This window comes from Grus americana, chromosome 1 (assembly GCF_028858705.1).
Source record: "Grus americana isolate bGruAme1 chromosome 1, bGruAme1.mat, whole genome shotgun sequence".
NCBI classification, from domain to species: domain Eukaryota; kingdom Metazoa; phylum Chordata; class Aves; order Gruiformes; family Gruidae; genus Grus; species Grus americana.
This window is the reverse complement of record NC_072852.1, coordinates 197,530,407-197,542,495: the sequence shown is the minus strand read 5'-3', so window position 1 is coordinate 197,542,495 and position 12,089 is coordinate 197,530,407. Positions and strand designations below refer to the sequence as shown.

The 12,089-nt window shown below is 40.5% G+C and overlaps 1 protein-coding gene across 4 annotated transcripts in view; it reads right to left on the bottom strand.

Annotated features, from left to right (window-relative positions):
- The window catches only part of ATP8A2 (ATPase phospholipid transporting 8A2), a 347,593-nt gene that overhangs the window by 334,592 nt on the left and 912 nt on the right, over nt 1–12,089 (bottom strand). The window lies entirely within an intron of this gene.

The window sequence follows — 12,089 nt, the reverse complement described above, 5'->3', positions numbered from 1 at the left end:
AGAGATGAAGTCTATTAAACACATTAAAAACCCATATCTTTTTTTAATAAGCACAACCTTGCCTCCCCTCAAACCCTAAAATAAACTTACCTGACTGAAGTCCAAACCTAACAAAAAGGACAAGCCTCCTATGTACTATGCCTTATCCTACCAAAACCTCTACAGACATGACCCCCTGCTTCCTTTCTCCTCTTTAAAGTCTTCTTATCTGTGTGTATTAGCTTATGTCACCCACAAATTAGGGGGCTGGGGCTCGTTAGTGTGAACAGAGCTGTAATAATTGGTATCAGGTGGAACTCATATCTAGTTAAACCTACTTTCTAGTGAGTAAAGCACAACCTATTCGGCTTGAATAGTCACTATATTGCCCCATCTGAATGCGAATTTTCAGACAACTTACTTTTAACATTCCTTTGATTTTGTAAGGGTTAGTATTATTACAGCTGTCTTTTACAGCTTAATTTTTAATTTATTTGTAATAGTATACATGTTAAAACTTGCATAAACAATCAGAAAAAGTTATTGTAATTTTTTCTTAGATTTTAAATCTTGGTTCTTGATCTCTTAGTTGACTTATTATTTGAGTCCTCTTTCACAGTTCTTAGTGTGAACTCATTTTCCTTTTTACAGGTGTATATAATGGGAAAATTCCTTAAATATCTCTTCCTATCTTTTGGTGTATGAGACAATTCTAAAGCATCTATTTCTGCTTTGACCTTAGTTTTAGCTACTTGCTTTTCTTCTGTTAATCCAATTCTATTTTTGGCTATAGTCTCAGTCACAGCATAGTCTTCTAGTTGAAGCCCTGCCAATCTTCTTAATGTAGGACTTCCCTTCCCCCTTCTTCAGGTTGTTAATCACTCTTCTCAAATTTTAGTCTATGAAACCTGATATATCAATTTTCTTATTAGAATTGTTTATGTAGGAGTAGAATCATTGTTAATAAACTATTTAAACAATAAGAAATAATGCAAAAAATCCTATAGAAATATAGCTTATAAAATGCCCTTATAAAAATAAACATTTGCAAGAAATAAAGGATTAAATAAAAGGTCATGCTGTGTTTGTCTCTTCCAGAATATCCACGTGGACTTGCTTTCGTGATGCCTCATGCCACCAAAGCCAGATGGCAACTATGAAAAAAATGTAACCCTAATGGCTGCAAACTTAACCTGACTAAAAAAACCTTTTCATATACCATCTTTTATTTCCCAGCACCATACAAATACTGTGTAGTTGCTTGTAATCTTCGTATTGACCCTATAAAGTAGATGATAACTAAAATTATTCCCTTGCTCCAGAGACGCCAATGACAAAATACTTGGAACTGAAGTGAAACAGCTTTAGTTCCCTGTGAAGACAGAAGCCACCACATCAGTGTTGTCCTTCTCCACCTCAGTAAATTTTGTGGCTTCTGCTTTGAGTACTAATATTTTATTACTGAATGCTATTTCATGTACTAATTCTGATGAAAATAAAAAATATGGTTGTTTACAGTTGCTGAGTCCCAAATTAATGACATTGTACACTCCAATAGTACCATCTGCCCCGTCTAGACATGAACTGGGCCATAGAAATATAAATCCTATATTCTCATCAGTGGGCAAGACTGATGTCCTGATTTGATTTGTAGCCTACAACAGAATGAAGCAGAAATTCAGCAGGATGTCTGTGTGTAAAGTGCTGGGTGTCTTACAAGGGACTTTTAAATTTTTTTTTAAAAAAAAGTTCCAGTAGGAAGAAGGTACAAAATTAACTCTTGCCTCTGGTTGTCAGGGATGCCTCTACACAGGAGATGGCAGGGATAGCCTGATAAAAGAGTTTAATGTCTCTTTAAACAACAGCCAGCAGCAGCAGGAAAGGCCAGTGCACGGAGCCTGGCAACCTGGCTGTCGAATGAACCAAAAAGTACCAAAAGGAGTAGTAAATTATTTAAATGCCATGCTATTTAGCACTATCACAAAATTGCGCTGTCTCGACAATATCATATCAGACCTATTATTGCAGCTATTTTATTCTCATTTTTTTCTCTTTGGGGTTTTGGCAAAAAGCCCTCAAAGAAAATGGTTTAGGTAATCAGCAGGCAGGCCAAAACTTCAACAAAACCATCCAGTGCTGAGGACTGCAGAATCATCTTCTTCTTTGGAGCCCTGGATGAACAGTCTTTCTTGATGGTGAAAGTTTAGGATTGTTGAGGTCTCTCCTGCAGTTCAGGCTTGGAACACTTACTGCTCTCTCTCATGCCATGCCGCACGCTGTTCTTCACACCTAACTCGAACTCCTACCAGAACCAATGCAGGTAAGCACACTTAAGGGAGATGGTGTGGAGTCAGTGATGGAAATAGATAGCGATTTAAATGGCAAGTGTGTCTACTATGAGACAAAATAGACTTCCTCGTCAGCTGCTTTCAATGGAGATCCTGCAACTAGGGACCTTCTTTGATCTATTGTAGGATCTGGGATTTTGCAGATCTCCTATGAGATGCCCTGTCAGAAGAGAGGGAATGGTACTAGGAAGATGCAGTGTATAGAAGATGCCGCGTACATAGTCCCGGCTAACAGAGACCCGTGATAGAAGGGCTCCCTGGCATGTATTTACGGAAAGCATCATCTGTGTTATTGGGCAATTTTAGGTTGACAGCATACATTACAACTCACAGTAGGAAGCTCTTGATAAACTGACGTTAGGAAGGTTGGGAGACATGTGCTGTCCTACCACCTAAGTAATGCATAAAACTCCCTTGTGGTTTGATCGCCAGCTGTATCCAAAGGCTGTCCATATTCCAGAGCCAAAAAAATACACTGACTGGAATTCAGGATGTCAGAAAATATAGTCCAAGCAGCAGGACACTCTCAGAGTTTATATCTCTTTCTGCACACAGTCATGCTAAAAAAATCAAAAGGCAGAGGCACTCTACTTCTGTATGGTTTGTAGGGATGTATACATTTTATCAGTTCAGACTACTCCCTCAGACAGTCATGGCTGTGCTGCTTGTAGTGACTTCATGTTGTCCTCTTTTGACTTCCAGAGAAGCTGATTTATTTTGTTCCTGTTAGCAGGACAGTTTGGGATACTGACTCCCTCTTTCCCCTTCTGCCACCGTGCTCTTCCATTATTTTACAGTTCTCATGTTACTGCCTTTATGCATGTTTTGCTATTTTCCAAAACAATTATTGGTCATTTCTGAGTAAGAAATTAATCTGACAGCAGACATCACAGACCATCCCAATCCTAGCATGGTAAAACGGAAATACTGGAATATACTACATTTGATGGTTGTTATGGTTCATTCAAAATCAGATATTAAGTGCAGGTGCTATTTTACAACCTGCTCCTGGAAAGACCAGTGTATACAGTTTATCTTCTGCCCATGAAGTTCCTGGTTCTACTTGGTGTTCTAAAACAACGACCATAGAAGCAACAGCCTGTTTACAAATTCAGATCCACCTTTTCCATATGATTATAGTCCTCTACATATACCAGTCAAATTCAGTCATGAGATCAAGCTAGATTTCTTTCCCACCACTCCTTCTGGAAAGCTATCCTGAACAGCTGTCTGATATTTAGAAATATGCTTATTACTTTCAGACTAAATGTCTGTGAAAGTCTGTTCTTGCACCAGCACTATCCTCTAGTTGAAATAATTTTTCTCTCTCTTGACTCTATGTACAGAAACTTAACTGTTTAGATGATAGCTAGGCTGATAGAAGCTTGCGTCTGGTAGCTGGTAAATAAAATACCAAAATCTTGCGAAGCTCGCAATAAAGGTAGAAGTGTTGGCTGAACTGAAATTACATATTCTGTCCTGCACAGCTTCATCACAGTCAAAACATCAACTGTAGTGGCCTCTTCAGTAATGTGGATCTATATGGTATGTTATGAGATTACATTGCCCCCACTCTCTCCAGAAAATATATCCTTAATTCTTCCTATTATAGGGGCTCAAAGCTCTGTATAAAGACCTGAAATGATGTCCAACTCCAGTTTCTAAAGATGGAACATATCTAAAATAACTCTAAAATAATTAGTTCCTGTGCACATTTGCATGTTAATAAATTTACCAATAATTGCACTTTCCTGAAGTGTCTTAATTTGGGACCCCAACCCCCAAAATCTTTTTGCTTTTTCTGTAAGACATCCACTCTTTCTCCTCAAATATTTCAGATCTTTTTAGTCAGTCCTTTCTCTTTCTGAAGACCAATCACCCCCTTTTGCTACCCTAATGAAGATTTGGAGGGTTTAAAATCTTTTGAAAGATCAGATAAGCAAATTTCTGATTTGTAAATAAAATTACTTTCATCAGAAATGGAGGGTAAGAACCTTTTTACTTAGTGCAGGCTGTGCGAAAACTTCAGCAAGGGTCAGGATTTTAGTTAAGGAGTGAAGAGTGAGTGGTCCCCACTATTCAGGCAGTGCAGGATTAGGATGAGTTTGATTGGGGGCAGGGAGGGAGAAGGATAGCACTCTCTCTGCCCATCTGTCTGGTAAACTCTTACAAATGCTCTTTTTTCCCCTACGATGAAGGAGACAAATGGCACAAGGATGGCTTCCAGGTGCAGACTTGTATTAGTGAAACTCTGGGAACAAGATTTGATTGTTAATCTGTAAAGCAGGACTGGTCCTCCCCTGTGTACCTTAATTCCCCTGTCTTTCTGTCCCTCTTCAAAACAAGTCACCAGGATTGAGGTCAATGTATTTCAGTTCAGTAGCCACAGGATCACTGAAGCAGGAACTATGCTGAGCCTTCCCAGTGAGGCAGAAATGTTGAGTAAATGACAACTGGCTTTCAGTTTAAAGCTTCTAGGTCAAGTCCCGATTCCCATCTGTGTAACTGATATGACAAATACAGATGTAGCCTCTGTATGTGTTTCAGAGTTATGATGGCTCTTGTTGACTTTGCATATAATCTTTCAGCGTCTTTTGTCTCCCATTTACAAATAAACTGTATCTATTAAGTTAAGGTGACATTTGCTTAGAGTATTTAAAGGCACACAAAAGCCTGGGGTATTTGTTTCATGTATCTTTTTTATAAGCATCGGGTTGAATGTTCCTAGATGTCACGGGCAAAGGATGTTAGATTGCCTTCGCTGTGCTTCATGTGAATAGGCAGAACAGCGCTGGGTCAGCAGGAGATAACACCTGAGCCCTCCTTCTATTCAAAGTAGCAAATGAGTCAGGGTGGTGTTATTGTAAGGAGATAAACACTTTTGCTTTCACTCTTTACAACGACCTGCCTATTTAATGAAATCAAATAAATCAGCTTGGTCATCTGCATTTGGGAGATTAGCAATCAAAAATCAAGACCTTCCAGTCAGTTTTAAACAAGATGTAAGGCTGCCTTCTCTCCCTAGTAGGACCTATACACTCATTACAGTTGTGTTAATACCAATTTACAATATTCTAAAAGAGGATAGGTTCATCAGACCAAACCCTGGGCTAAAACAAACTTGGTTGGTTCTACTATGAATTAGAAGTCTAACGCAATCGTGGCTCTTCCATTTCAGTCAAGTGGAAGACAAGTTCTTGTTCATTTGCACTTTGCACGGATGTCTCAGTGCAACAATTTCCAAGTTGTTACTTAGAACTAAAAATAACAAAAATATCCTATGTGAGGTTGGAAAGCAGTGGAAATGTATTAGAAAATCTACAGTGTCTTGTGATTCTTCATCACAACATGAAGGTATTGAGACTAATTTACTGACACTTCATGTTTGTTCTGATTTAAACTGGTTTTAGTGCCTACTGCAAGGACAACTACATTGTTAAGAAACACCTCTAGCTGTCTGAAAAATCTCCGCTGAATGTCATATACCTGTTTGTGACATTCTATCTGTACGGATTATGTCACTCTGAGTGCAAATAGGTGATTTGATGGGGTCACTCATTAAAATCTGTATCATGTCAGCTTTGCCTTAAGAAGTTTTCAATACTGATACTACATTTTTTATTTTGCATTTAAAAAAAACCCCAAACAAAAAACCAAACCCTTTATACAATTTTACTCTTCCTTCATCTTCCACCATGTCAACAATCTTTAACAAGTTATCCTTTGAGTATACCAGCTGAGAAGCGTTTATCTAAAGCTCTCAGATGTCATGTCTCGTATACCTAGAACTGCTCCAAAAGGCTTAGCTAGAAAAGATGGGAGACTGAGAGGAAAACTTTCATGTTGATGAAAAGGCGAAGCCAATATTAATTAATGGCTGTCCCAGAAGCAGAAAGTTGTTGCTGCAGAGACGTTCAACTGCCTTTTCAAAGTCTAATATATTACTCTGCTCTACCAGCTATACATACAAGAGAGATTTTGTGATTAACTGTCCCTTAAAAGAACCTGTCGGCAATTAGGTTCTACAGATACTGTCTGTAACAGATATTCTGGTATTTGTGCTACTACAAACTAATTAAAATGTGCCACAATGCAACATGATGCAGGAAAACAAACATGAAACAGTAATCTATTATAGTAATTAAGCTAACACAGACACTTAGAATATTACTTCACAAGTAGCAAATCAGCCCTCTCAGATTCAATTATTTAGAGGGTATACCTGACAGCTCAGAGAAGAACGCTCAAAGGGAAATGAACCAGCTAAGAGTACCACCATGTAGCAAGTCTACAGAGTATCACTCCACAACCTTCTGGAAGAGCAGAAATGAATGACACCGATGTCTACAGAGCCCACAGCAAGCCTTCATTACAATAAAAATGCCTTGTGAATTGGTAACTAATTGGAGAGCAATCAGTTTGAGATGCTGCCATCAATTTTCAGATGATCATCCAAAACGCCATGTAGATTGAATGGGAGCTGTCAGCTTGGAACTTCTTGGCGAGGGAAGAAGAGTTAATTATCAAAACCAAAAAAGGAATGCTTTAAATCAGCGTCATTTCTGAAGCTGTAGATTTCCATGTAAAAACTTCCTACAGAGTTGGCAGAGAGCAAGACTGTACTCAAACCTCATGGCAATGAAAATGCAATACTGAACAACTATTCTTTCTGTACCCAGTAACTGCAGTTTCATTGTCTTGGAGATATTCTAGGACCCTGAACAGACAAGGTTTCCTTGCAGTCTTTTTACTGTCAGATGTTTTAATTGTGCATGGAATTACAACAGCATTACTGCCAAATCACAGTAGCAGGGCAGTACTTTTAGATCTACCCAGAAAGTAAGAAGGATAGTGACTCACCCAGCACAGGGAAGTACACTAAAAGCAGATACTGCTAGGGAACTAAAATCTGAAACAAAAGTCCTGTGGAGAGAGAGAGAGTGGAGCAATGAAGGAATAAAATAGTTCCTATAAATAGACAGACAGTGTCTGTTTTCAATGGAGTTATGGATATAGTCAAATAACATAATTAAGTTTGTATATTGGCTACACAGTGAGGTGGACTTTTTTGTTTTTATTAAATACATTTCATTTAATTTAATCTTTAAAACTGAAGATTAGCTAAATCTCTTCAACTAACTCCTAAATAACAGTGTTCCCCATCATCTGAGTCGTTTGATCTTTAATGGATTTACTCATGATCTAACCTCACCTGTCACAGTAAAGCAAAAAAGCGTTTCTTATGCGACACTACTTAGGACCTTGTTTATATATGAAATTATTCCACACTAACTGTGTATACAACATCTTTTTCTAATTCAGTGTCGTAAGCAGATGTATTTTAAATCCCTCCTATCCTGATGCAAAGTAACTCTCACCGCGAGATAAGCTTTAAGTGAGTTACCCAAGACAGCAGTTCAGGTTGGCCTCCAGCTAGCCCCGTCACTGTCACCACCTCACTTTACCGTTGAGCAAGATCTCACACTGCTTGAGAAGACTCCGCTTTGTGCTACTATAAAAACATAGCAATGTAAAACATAGGGTTTATTGTGATGAGGTCTTGCTGAAAAGGCATAATTGTCACTGGTGTTTATGGAAATGGGATCGGGACTTTGATGTGATTGAATGAGCGGCACATTATACTACGCTACATGCCAGTTAAACATGGATGAAAAGAAACAGGAGCTCTGTAACACTTACGTGTAATTACCACCATACGGTTTGAGTGTGTGCAGAAACACACATGTACTTTAGTCTTCACCTGGAAAAATTTCTCACTATAGGATAGAATTTCTATGTGTCAACACTATGGTTGCAATTGTCTTGCTAAATGTTTCTGTAACTCTTGGTAATGTTAACGGGCATTAAATGCATTTGCTGGGGAAGCACACCCCTCTGCTTAGTGCCCAATGTCACTACACCTGCCAGGCACATTTCTCACAGCAGAATAGAGCTTTTGCTCTTAGTTAAACATTTAAATGTTAATATTTCAGGAATCTGTCAGCTCAGCACTGTCCTGACCCCATTCATAGGGTTTCTTTGCTTAAAAATGCATTCAGAACAACTGCTGATCTGCCTGCCGAGTGTGATATAGAAGATGCCCCATGAGTACAGGTGACTTGAGCGAGCTTCGCAGTGAAAGCTTTAGCCGTCACTGTACTCCTTACACTGGCTGAACCTGACCTCCACAATACCAAAAGACACCTTCTTTGAAGCAGCAACAGCAATATGTAAACAGTACAAAGCTCACTATTTCACCTATAGCTACTGTGCATTTTACATTTATCTATAGGAATTCTGTCTAACCTGTAAATGACTACAGATGAAAGCTTCGAGCAAAATACAAGTGCCTGTGTGCAATTATAATTGCTCCGTATGGCACTTCCCAACAAGTTGCAATCATGGCAATGTACTCTCGCAACACAAAAACAGGATCTAGCCCGAAGAGGTTCTTACATAGATGTCCCTCTGACAAACGAAAAAGACAGGTCCTTGACAATCAGAAGGCAGTAAGACTCATAAGAGACAGTCGCTGTTCTTAAGACCAAATACACAGCATAAAATACAAGCAAATATTTCAGGTGAAATGTAGATGGAAAAGATATAAAAGGAGTACGGTTTCGTACCATGAAATGATGCTTATATTTCAACTCCTCGTGTCCTGGGAGAAGATTCTGTCACTTCCTTTACACTAAAAATACTTCTTCTTGCTGATGTGCACCACTGAGCAGTTGACAAAGACCTCAGTAAATGACATCAAGATCATTTGTACTTTTAATCCACTCTGAAGTTGGAATTTGAAATTTTTTGCCCTAAAAATAAAAATGCTATTGTGTAATCATCCAATGTGTTATTGACAGTTGCTTATTTTTAGTGACTTTAAGGAGACAGGAAGGAAAAGAACAGGTTAGTCTTTGATGTCTGTGGTTCCAAAAGTAAAGAGCTGGAGACTTCTTTGAGAATAATTTAAATCTAATCAATTTAGCTCAGCTGGTACAACATTACAGCAATAAAAAGATCTAGTTGTACAAAGCAAAAAAAAAAATCAATTAATGAGCAAATGCATAAAAAAGAAGAGGACTGATCATTTGAGTGGCAGGAGGTGACTCGTCATCTCTAAATTCTCCTTTTCGCATCATCTGCTTTTCTGTGAAGTCTTTTGTACCAGTGCTAAGTGGGTTTAAAACTCCACCAAATATACCAATTACATTTTATACTGTACTAGCACTTGTGGAAGCCACACTACGAAGTGCAAGAGGGTAGAAAATCACAATTGGATCTGATCTGAAAAGATGTCATTAGACCATCACAGAGGTACTGTTCTTCTTGACTAAAGAAGAACATCTGTAAGCTACTGAAATACTTTACACAGTATGAAAAGAAATCTCTGTGACCCAAACTAAAAGCTAATACTTGAAGATTACCAAAACACCCTCAAAAGTAAACAGGACTGGCAAACAAACTACAAGCATGTAAAGCAGGAAACCTCTTCTAAAAAGGAAAAAAGGTAGAATATTCTGATACATATGTGCTAAGAAAACCGCAGTGGAGGAAGACAGGGTTAGCTGACCCTAACTAAGGATGACAGAAGGGTGACCAATCCATACCACTCTGCTCAGGAGAGGTCTTCAGATTTTGCAATGCCACCACACAACCACATCTGAACTGATTTTCAGCTGACAGTGGCTCTCCAAAGATGTGCTTTTACAGTTGCGTTCACACAGCCCAGAGCTCCATGTAAGAACCTGTTAGGTCCACAGAGACAGCAGGTCTGCACACCAAGCCACAGCACACTGTGAAAAACACAGCGTTCCTGCCTTTCTCTGTCTGTTCCCTGCTGCCATCTCAGATCATACAGGCTATTACTGAGCCACATCAGCACTGATCCAGGTGACCATGTAACCATCTGATGGCTAATGTTGACGCAAGCACGGCAATGGGAATACGCAGGAAGGGGGAAGGCAGGACCTTCTCTCTGGGTGGCAGAAAGATTGGCTCTGGTTATCCTAAGGCCCCAGAGCTGGCTCTGATGTCCTAAGTCAACTACAATCATATCCTTTAATAAGTCTATGTAATAAGTTACACAAACGTCTATGTAATTTTATAGGCATTATACATACCTATACTAGACATTAATTATTCTTGTTATCCTTCAGAAAAATATTCTAAATATTCTGGTGCCTCAGGCACCCAGAGCATGACTGAGGTGCAACTTAACCACCTAGATCCACAAGTATGATTTACAAAAGCTGAAGCTTAAATTCTTTATGTATCCCATGTTCAAGCTAAACGTTCTCCAAGTGCCAAGCGTTCAGCATGTGAAGGGCTGGTTATGGGTAAGGGCACCTAGGTTTGGATTCCAAACATTAGGTCGCAAACCAATCTGCTGAACAGCAGCTCCAAGAAAGGAGCCTCCCTGCCACAGGACAGGATTTCAGATCGGACTGTGGAAGTGGACGCAACCCCAAGCACTGGAGAGTGGAATCTGCTTAACTGCGTCTGTTTCATCTGAATGGCTTATGCTGAAGAGAAGTAAAGCTGGTAATGTGCTAAATCCTACTCTGAAACCTTACCATTTCCTATGAGCTAGCACTACACACCTCTCTGCTTAGCATCCTGCTTACTTCAGCAGCTATGCAGAAGTCCGAGGTTCTGTCCTTATTAGCAAGCAGTGAGGCCAAATGGGAATATTACAAGAGTGACCAGGTTGTGCAGAGGAGCCACAGGGAAGGTGGCTTCTCCTTCAGGCTAGCTCTAGCCTGGTTCCATGGGCTGAACAGCCATGAGTGGCTGGAGGACACCTTCCAGTTTAGCGTCATCCAAAAGCAATCCAGCAAATGCTCTCCAAGGTGTTCCAAGATTTAACCCAAAGTAGAGCTGATCAGGAAATGTGCTTCAAAAGCACATTCTTTATTCAAACTGAAAGTGCTGAAGGAGCATTATACTGCACCTCTACTCACCGTAGAGACTATAGTAGGCACCTAAATATTTTGCACAGGAACGGGTGTCAGCCTTTTACTGGACCTGTCTGTAAGTCACCGACAATGTCATTGATGCTTCATCTATCCCTAAATAAAAGAGATATCACAATGAATTCTGAATGCACCTTGGTCCTATAGAAGTGGAAGTCCTTTGGGACCAGAATTACACCTTCAAAGTATTCCATTTTTGTCTATTTTCTCATGAACAACTGGGAAAACATTTTCTTATATGAACATCTTGAGAAACTTTCTAATCTACCTCTCAGCAAGCTCACTGCAGTGCCCGGTGCTCTCCCCACTCCTGACCGCCGGACAGAGGCCCCTGACCTGCCTGCTGGGGTGCTGGGCACCCTGCTTCCCTTACCCTCCGCCGGCAGTATTAAACCTGTGACCAGATGCGCACCAGGAAATTTTCCTGTCAAAACCTATCAGAACCAAGAGAAAGCAGGGGGACAACACCTTGCCCCCTCAGTAGTGCTATTAAAGGAAGGCAGCACCAGGGCTGCCCCTGGAGGTTGTTCCCCATCTGCCTTGACCCCCGCGGCTCAGGGAAAGGGTTGGCAATGCCCGGCCTGTGGTGTGCGGGGCCCTGTCGACCGGGGGCCCTGTGGGCTGTGTGGGTGCTAGGGGGGCAGAGGTCCCGTGGGGTGGGTGCCCAGTGGGATGCAAAGGGCCCGCGGGGTGCAGTCACGGGTGGCTGGGGGTGGGGAGTCCCCGCGGGGTGCAGTGCTGGGGCCGGGGTGAGGAGGAGGCGGGTGCAGGTACCCGGTGCCTCTGAAGC